Genomic DNA, 9,462 nt, shown 5'->3' on the forward strand with positions numbered 1-9,462 from the left:
GCGCCAAAATGGGAAAACATTAAGGAATGAAACTCTAGCACTAGTAGGAGCGATGTAGGGGAAACAAATGAGTTGAAGGATGATTTCAAACACTAGAAGATGCGCTAATCATCCATGTTATCAATTTTTAAGGCAAATGAAGTGGCCAGTTGATGTTAATCGAATTATCGAAAATAACGAGTTATCATGCGTGCATTGGAACAACTACAAAGCTTGTACGGAAGAAAGAATCGTTCTCTCTTAGGTTGGGAAGAAATTGGTAAGCGGAGGATACTGGACCGTAGTTGAGTCAACAGGCGGAAGGAATTCCTAGAACTTATCAAAACCCGGCTAGTTGCAGCTGTGGCGCCCTCCAAACCCGGGTCAGAAGTTTGGGATTCACAACACACACATAATATATAAATCTGTATATAAAATATTATATGCATTGACCCTTCTTTTCACAACCATGGATCGCAACAGGTTCAAGTATGAAAACAAGCCACAACATTATCTGTTATTACATCGTACCAAATCCCAACTAGTTCAGCTTACATCTGATAATGATATCGTTCTTACAATCTTGCATAACTCATCTATAATATAAAGCTCCTGCTAGCTCGATCCGACTTAACTTGGAATCCTAGCTCGCATACTGGACTGGGAATCCTCGTTACCAACAATTTCCTTTTTCGACTGTTGAAAATATAAAAAGATTTGCAAGAGTGAGCTAACTAGCTCAGCAAGTCATAATAGCAATAACTGAGGTTAAACAATTACCAACGAAAATGATTCAGAAGAATCTAGTTTCTGAATAAGCAATGATTAGAATTGGATATTCACTGTTCATTTTAAAAACTAAGGTTAGGCTGTTGATCAGTCACGCACTAACCCCGAGCAATGCTCCCAGCTTTGCTCTATATATTGGATCCAAGACACGCATTGGCCTATTATGACCACGAATCTGGTCTGACCACAAATCTGGTCCACATTTATAAAACCATCCAATTCTAAACAATTCAAAATGATAACCAATGTAATCAATAAGCTGAATCATAAACAACATTTATCTTGAAACATAGGGTGATTCATAATATCATGTAGGTATAACAAGGAATTTAAAAAGATTGGCTTTCAATCAAGGAAATAATCAGAAAGTAGAAGACCAAGGGTTCAAGAGTTCCAAGAATTGGTCTTCTGTTAACAAGGAATAAGGGTTGGTATGTTAAGGAACTCAATATCAGAATCAATATGTGGTAGATATATATTTGTGGAGTAGTATCGTATGTGTTTGGATCATATCTGGGAATTCAACAATCAATGGTTTGTGAAGAGCAAGGCTTATGGCTCAAGATCAAGAAGAATCAGGGTTCAAGGTTAAATAGTTTAAAGCACTTGCAATATAAAACATGAGTTATTTTAAATAATATCGACATGTTATGAAACAGTTCGAAAATATTTGCAATATCTTAAAGAAAGGTTCAGAAGTACTTGCCTTATCACCGAATATTTCCACTATACTTGTACTCATCTCATAGTTTTACTCATCAACCACTTTCCTTCTCTTTCTATGCCTTTGCTCTATTTATCAATCACTTGCCTTCTCTTTTTACGTTTCGATTCTATTTATGGATCACTGGTTTCCTTTTCTATGCCTTGCTGACTCTGCTAGGCATCATAAGTATCTATTAATTATTCATACTCGTATAATTCTAATCATCACATAGACGTCATAAGCTTTTATCTATCCTTCGTTTTACCCAAATCCGACATACGGATTGAAAGTTATTATGAATAAAACGGCCAAACCATAACCACATAGGCATATAACACATCAATCAGTGAACACATAGCATATAACACGTAAGGTATTTGATCAAAATAATTTTTCAACGAAGATTCGGGGTAAAAATGATTTTCAAGGTATTTAATACGAATTTTTGAACATTTTTCGGAATTAAAACGGAACTCCGAATCAATTTATAATTAAATAATAGGGTTCGAACACCCGAATCTGACTTTTAAATAATTTTATAATAATTATCGAGCCTTGAAAATAATTTTAAATAATATTTTGAATCTCAAAACTATTTTTCGGAATTTTTAAATCAATTTTAAATAATCAAATCTAATTAATTAATCAATTAAAATTAATTAATAACTAATTAAATTAATAATTAAGTTAATTGATTAATTAAATAATTATTTATCACTTAAAATTAATTAATTAAATAATTAAGATTTAATTTCGAATTTAAAATAATTTTTTTAGAAAATTAAAAATATTGATTTTTAGAATTTAAAATCAATTAAAAACTAATTTCTGAAAATTAAATAATCAGAAATATAAATTTTGAAAATATATAAAACAGAAATCTTATTTTTATAAGATTTTGAAAATACAGGGACTATTTTGTAAAAAGAGAAAAAAATCGAGGGCTAAACTGCAGTTTAGCCTCGTCTTCCCCGTCGACAGGGAAGCCTTTAACGGCGACCTCCGCCGTCGCTGCAAGCTTTCCGGCGACTCACTATTTAGCCCAGAAACGTCCCAGATTAGCAGGGCATGAAGTACAGACTTCCAGGAATACGATCGCACAATCACAATCCAGAAACGTCTCTTGAACAAGCCGGAAAATCAGCTCAAAATTCCCGCCGCCGCCTCGTATTTTCCGGCGAGGTTCAATTAAACCGATCCAGGAATCGTTTGTTATCAGTGAATACGTAAATCGATTGTAAATTAACTAAGAAGTATATCGCAATCCTCAGAATCAACTAATAACCCCAAATAAAGAAACACCCAAATTTCCAATCAAGAACATTCAACCTATAAACCCTAATTTTAATTTTCCAGAATCAAACACCCTTTTCTATATGTTATTGAACTCGGTTTTTAACATATAATATACCAAAATGACCAGGAGAAAATTATCTACATGATTATACCATCAAATCACACAAACAACATCAAGAACAAAAATTCATATTTTAATCCATAATTAATTCGAATTTAAATAATTTAATCAGAAAAATACCTTGATTTATGGGAAAAAAATGGTTGATTCAGAAGGAAGATTTCTAGAGCTTCGTTTTGATATGATGCGCGCCCGAATTGGAGTTCGATAACGCCTTCGTTCATACGTTTGATTTTCAAGAACGTATCGGTTTTTAGGGTTTTTTCTCTGTAATTACTATATTTTTACTGGTTGCAAATGAATAAATGAATAAAATGAAATAAAAAATATGTTATTTATATTTACGGAATATTGGTTCGTTTTGGATCATTTTGGATCGTTAAATTAGTTACTTAGCCGCTAAGTAACTGCAAAAACGATCCGATTTGATACCCGTACTGGATAATTATCCAAACCGGGCTTCTTATAAAATACTTTATACGAAAATAACGTAATATTATCCCGTCCTTTGAGAATACGGGTTTTGTTGATTTACCGAAATAATTATCGTATCGAAAATCTTGCACCGAGCCGCGCACGGGTCAAACCGTAATCCGGGTTGAAAAAGTCGAAACACGGAAAATGTCCGGAATTACCAGATTAGGTTAGATGGGAGTTTTCGGAAGAGTTTTAGGTTGTAAAAACGTAAAAACCGTTGAATTCGGACGATTCCCGGCTTTATAAAATAATTTGTACTTATTCAGAAAATATTAATAATTTCATAAATTAATATAAAATCATATAATAGTCCAAAAATTACCAGAAAAATACCGTAATTATCTATATTTTGTTCTGGTCAGAATAAAATTAACATACTTATACTTTATCACATATAAGCATCCACATCAATCATCAGATAATTCATTAAAAATCACATAATAATCATATAAAAATTATTTATTGATAAAAATAATTACACGCGATATCCCGGATATTACATCCTTCCCCCCTTAAAAGGATTCTGTCCTCAGAATCATACTAAGGATCTGATAATGATATATTCAAGTATCTCACTTCCATTTTCTCAGGTTGATCTTTCAACCCTACAACTTTTCATAAACTTTTACTCGCAGCATCACTCACTACTTAACAGCGTCTTATTGGCATCATAATATATCTGATGCTCATATAATTCAACTCAAGTCTCCATTTTATATATAATGGAGCTAAATTACTTTTCCTGAGTATACACATATAAATACCGTATACATCTGCTAAATGTGTGGCGGTGAAGCCAACTTACTTACACTTATCCTGACTATTTTACTGTCTCAAAAGGACCAGCATAATGCTTACTAATTATCCTTTCTTCGTAATTCTAGTAATTCATGCTCATGAACATTTGCAATAGCTACTGGTTATTACACCCCATTCCCCCATGTTTCTCTATTCAATTAACTTAGTTCATAATCGCTTCCAATCGCTTTTGAGGCTCTTTAATCGTTCTTTTAATCTTCTCGTCCATCTGCAGATGATATGCTGAAACCATGGCGTATTCGATTTTTTTAACGTTCTCTAAATTATTCCAGAGTTAAGAATTAACGAGAAATTTCGACTGAATATGACTGACGCATAGACTTATCACCATATTTTATTTTCCTTGAAGCACAATCGAGTATGTTTATCGAGCGAAGATTTCTTACCATTTTTAAGAAAATACACTAACCAGGAGGCATCACCGGCATATTTTAACTACAATGCTTTCCTTGTCATCTAGTCACAAATAACGTTTATTCTTTCTTCATGCCATACTATCAGAAAGTCTTCTTTGACATCTATGTCTCATATCATATCTTCGGAGTAGATTGAATCGTTTGAGTTATTGTTGTTCAACCAAATAATTATCTTTTTAGTTCCGCTTTACTTAATATCCGTTCATCTAGAAGTAGTACATGACATTCTAGTTCGACATAATTTATCGTATTCTGAATACTTCTGTCAACTTTCAAATCACACAATATTGATTATCTACAATTAGTTTCTGGATCTGACGGCGTACCACCATTTCTTTGAACAGCCACTAACCCACTTATGGGATAAACCGTTTATTCCTAAATGAGAATGATCAAGTTTAAATAACCTATCAATAATAATGCAATTAACGCTTTCCTCACTTTTGGTTCTCAGGTGGCATCACCATGACGTTTCTTGGAGAAATATGTCCATCTAGTCTTTGATGTCCCGCCTTAACTCCTTGATACGTGTAACATTTGCTAATCTATCCCACCATTTCTTTCTTCATATCTGGTCACCAATAATTTTCCTTTAAATTTCTATACATATTGGTACTCCATAGATGAATTGAATATCTTGGGTTGTGAGCTCCTTGTCAAATTCCATTCTTCAATTCTGTCACTGGTGGAATTCCATATTCTGAAATAAAATCTGAAAATGCCTTGATCATCTTTTTAAGTATATATATATATATATTTTTTTTTTCTTCTAACGATTAATATCTTAATCTATTATTTCCCCTTGACATTTCTTTACCTTCTCTAGCAATTCTGGCTGAAAGATCATACTATACATCTTTGCATTGCTAGGTTTGCAAACTCTGGCTTCCAATTTTAACTTTTGAAATTCCTTGTATGATTCTTCTGACACGGTCAACACATTCGGTCTTTCCTTTCTCCTTAATGCATCTGTTACTATGTTTACTTTTCCTGGCATCTTATAAAGTTTCTTTACCACCCTTTTTGATTCCACTTCCTTTTCTATCTCCATTCTTCATTCTCATAGCTTATTCAAAACCGAACTTTTGACATTAATACTCATTTTGTTGTCATATCAAATTAGATATTAATACGAGCTTTGATGCTCACAACATCCCATTCTGAAGTAAACATCAATCATCTGTATTAATACCACTTTTGATATTTAACAACAACCTAAGTATCAACATCAATCAGAAATTGAATTAAAACTGTATCTCACACTTTATCCAAAACAGAAATACTTGACAATTCATTTATTGTATTATTATCACAACAATTTGGGAAACAAGATGTTCTTTGATAAAACTTTGTTGTAGATGATAAAATCTCCCTGACAGTCTTATAAAATCCATATTGGTGTAGTTATTAATCTCTACTTTATTCCACCTCCCTTCTTCCTTTCTTCTCGTTGCTTTATCTTAAATCTTTAGCTCTTGGAAACATTCTTCTCACTTGTCCATACGATTAACTTTTATTTCTCTTGTCCATTATGAAAGCGTATTTATCCAAGTAAAAACTCACACAATTGCAGAAATTTTCTAAATTCTACAAGCGTCCTTACTTCTCCCCAATTCCTCATTATTTTGATTTCGGATTTGAAAGTTACATCAAAATTTGACTTAATCTAATTGGAATCGATTTCCATATAACTGCCCATTAATTGGTAAAATTAACCAATTAACTCACCTAATTGATCAATTGTACCAAGTGATTACTAGCTAAATGAAATCAAAGACCAATTATATATAGTCGAATTGGATGTAACAACCTCTTTCGAGAACCGAGATCATAATTATTTGGAGTATCACAAGAATATCAATAACATACAAAAGTTTACATTCTATCTTTAAAAGTAGGGTAACCTCTAAAAATTTGGGCAGCATCTCCTCTATATTATTGACTACCAGTCGAACTCAAGCCGACACCAACAATCAATCAAACAACCAACAATCAATCCTCAAATATACCAGTCCACTTTCACTTTCCAAACTCACCAATTAACCACCTCATGTAATATTAATCAGTACCACCCATATTTTGGTTCAACCTAGGATTATAGCGAACGATTCCGATGATACCATGTCCTTTCTCATATCTTCTAATTATAACAGAATATTAATACCTAGTATAATTATAAATTATTCTAGAATTCTTCTAGTTCCTATTTTCAATAAAGCTCTCTACTTAACAATTCGTCTATCCTTGGCAATATACACTTGTTCTTATTGATTAACTTGTTCAACTTCTGATGACCAGCACCTGGTCTCAACCAATACTCTTATAATCTTGCGAATGAGTTCATTTGGTTTTAAAACTTCACATCTTAAAAGTTGTTGCAGTCAAACTGCCATACCTTCATCTTCCCTTATGTCTTTCCATATTGAACCTTCTTTATCGTCCCTGCTACAAGCATAAATTTTATCACAACTCACTTACTTGAGTGGGAAAACCCAATCATCCCTTGATGAACACACTTAAAGTTTATTCGTAACTAGCATTTCTTCGATCTTGAATCTTCATGACAAATATCTTCCACATGATTGAGATGTGCTTCATTTTCATAACATTTTAATCGATTATCTGGTTATTATTAAGAATTTCTTCATTCGCCTTCATTGTCCAATCGATCATTTGCCTCATCTGATACATGCAGGTTTACTTTCTTATTTCTCTAGTTAATTTTCCCCATACAGGTTTCTAATTACTCCAATTCATGCCAAAATCTCAGACTCGAAATGTATCATGTATATAGATTTTCCGCCTTTGATTTAATATCCTCGCAACAATCTCGTTATCGGCATAATAATCTTCTCTGCACGTAAATATCCGTCATTATTGGCTTGCAATTGTCCACATAACTCCCTTTGCTGTACGGGTTCATTTTACTTCCTTTTAAGATATTCAAAGAACAAAGCTTACATAAGAAGAAATTTGTGTATCTAATTCTGATTGGAAACTTTTTGGTAAGAGATAAGAGTACAAGGAAACAATCGGAGAAATTCATATATCAACAAATCAGGATTTAAGAAGAAAGAATGCATAATGATTTGAATATGAATGAGACAACCATATTAGTACTCAAGATGGCCAGTCTTTCATAACATATGGCACAAAGCATAAAATTAGGTGGCGTCCCACCAGACTCTTTGTCATTTCGATAAATCGTCACACCATAACACTGCTTGTCCCGATTAGGAAACAATATTTTAAAGAAGGAATGATTTGAAAGGGATTTAACAATCACCTTATAAAGCTGATCATGAAAGAAGTTCATACTTTACTCGAAATTTATAAGAATGATAAGAAAGATTGATATCATTGGTCACCATCCGTATTTTATCTGTTTACAGCTTCAACGCTTTTCCGATCAATAGATCCCATGCCAAGTCATATATCAACTTTAGAAAGTTCTCAATAATGCTTTCTAGAATCGATCATTAAAATGATTTCCCACATAATAGGTCGTGTATTTTTAGCATCACGTTTCCACATTTATATAGGATTTTAATTGCAATTTTAGGAGATTTATGCTTATAACTTCAAATTTCGCTTATGCTGCTAATCGTTCAACTTGTCGCCTCTTTTGCTAATAACGTCCTCCCTTTAGAAGGTCTAGAGATTTACTTAATCTTCTTTGCTCGTACTCAGCTTCTCGTGAATTGACATATTCCTCGTGCTCCAATCATCTCAGCAATTGGATAAACAGTTTCTCTGTAATAGCGGGTCCACTTGTCCTTCTAAACGAACCATACTAATTTCTAAAATAAGTATTCATCTGGATAATCTAAATCGAACAAGAAACTCAAGTAGTATTTGGACAACCAAGTTTTTAAAACTTATTTTGTTCCAAGGAATTTTAGAAAAATTTTGTGAAGAAAATCTCTTTGGAAAATTGGTTTAAAATTTTGAAAATCATACACATGGTCGTCATTACTATATGAGTTGGTTGTCGTCCTTCTCAACTATCACAAAGAATCCAATTAGGAAAATAATCAGATAAGAGCCCATTCCCTTCCATATATCTTTTACTCCTTATTGGGTCCATTTTGCCTTCATTGATCAACAAAACTCCAGTCACCTTTGCATATTATCTTATTCGTAACTTCACTTCTAGTCTTCCATACTGGTAACATTCCCATCCTCATCTCTTACGGTTACTAAGTATAACAAATTTATCCAATAATCATCAGACTTATTTTATAACACAAGGTCGATTTACATCACATTACTTCTATACGTATCATGTTTGATCATATCATCATCATATAATTTCAAGAAAGCTCTCGATTTCCAATCTTCTCAAATTTTTTTAAAGATCCATCTAACTCACTCCACAAGATAATCGTTGGTGACATACTCATTAGTAGCTCCCTATAACCTGATAGCGGCTATCATCCGAAATACACGTATCCTCACTTTAGGTTCTTCTAACATTTCTTAATGCCTCGTGTACTCACCATATGTTATAGCTTTCGAATCCATCCTTCTAGGTGTTGTTACTTCATAAGACGAGTTTTGAACGGATGTTATAGAACAAAATATAGAGTAGACCGAAAAGATGCACATACAACTGAATATCCAGTAGAACTAGAATCAGCGTGTGGGGGAAATTCTCGAATAGATAGCCTCGCATCAGGGGATGAGATAATAATGTGAACAGGTGCAACCGTCACAACAGGAGGTGACATGGCGAATGCCGGTGGACGAGCAAGGTGTGAATCAGATGATAGTCTTCCAAATGAAGGCTCTAAATGATCAGACGATCCAGGGATAAAAGAATCTTCCTTCGCCGCCATTTGAAAATCACGTCGCTAGAT

Source organism: Apium graveolens, chromosome 11 (genome assembly GCF_009905375.1).
Source record: "Apium graveolens cultivar Ventura chromosome 11, ASM990537v1, whole genome shotgun sequence".
In the NCBI taxonomy this organism is placed as follows: Eukaryota; Viridiplantae; Streptophyta; class Magnoliopsida; order Apiales; family Apiaceae; genus Apium; species Apium graveolens.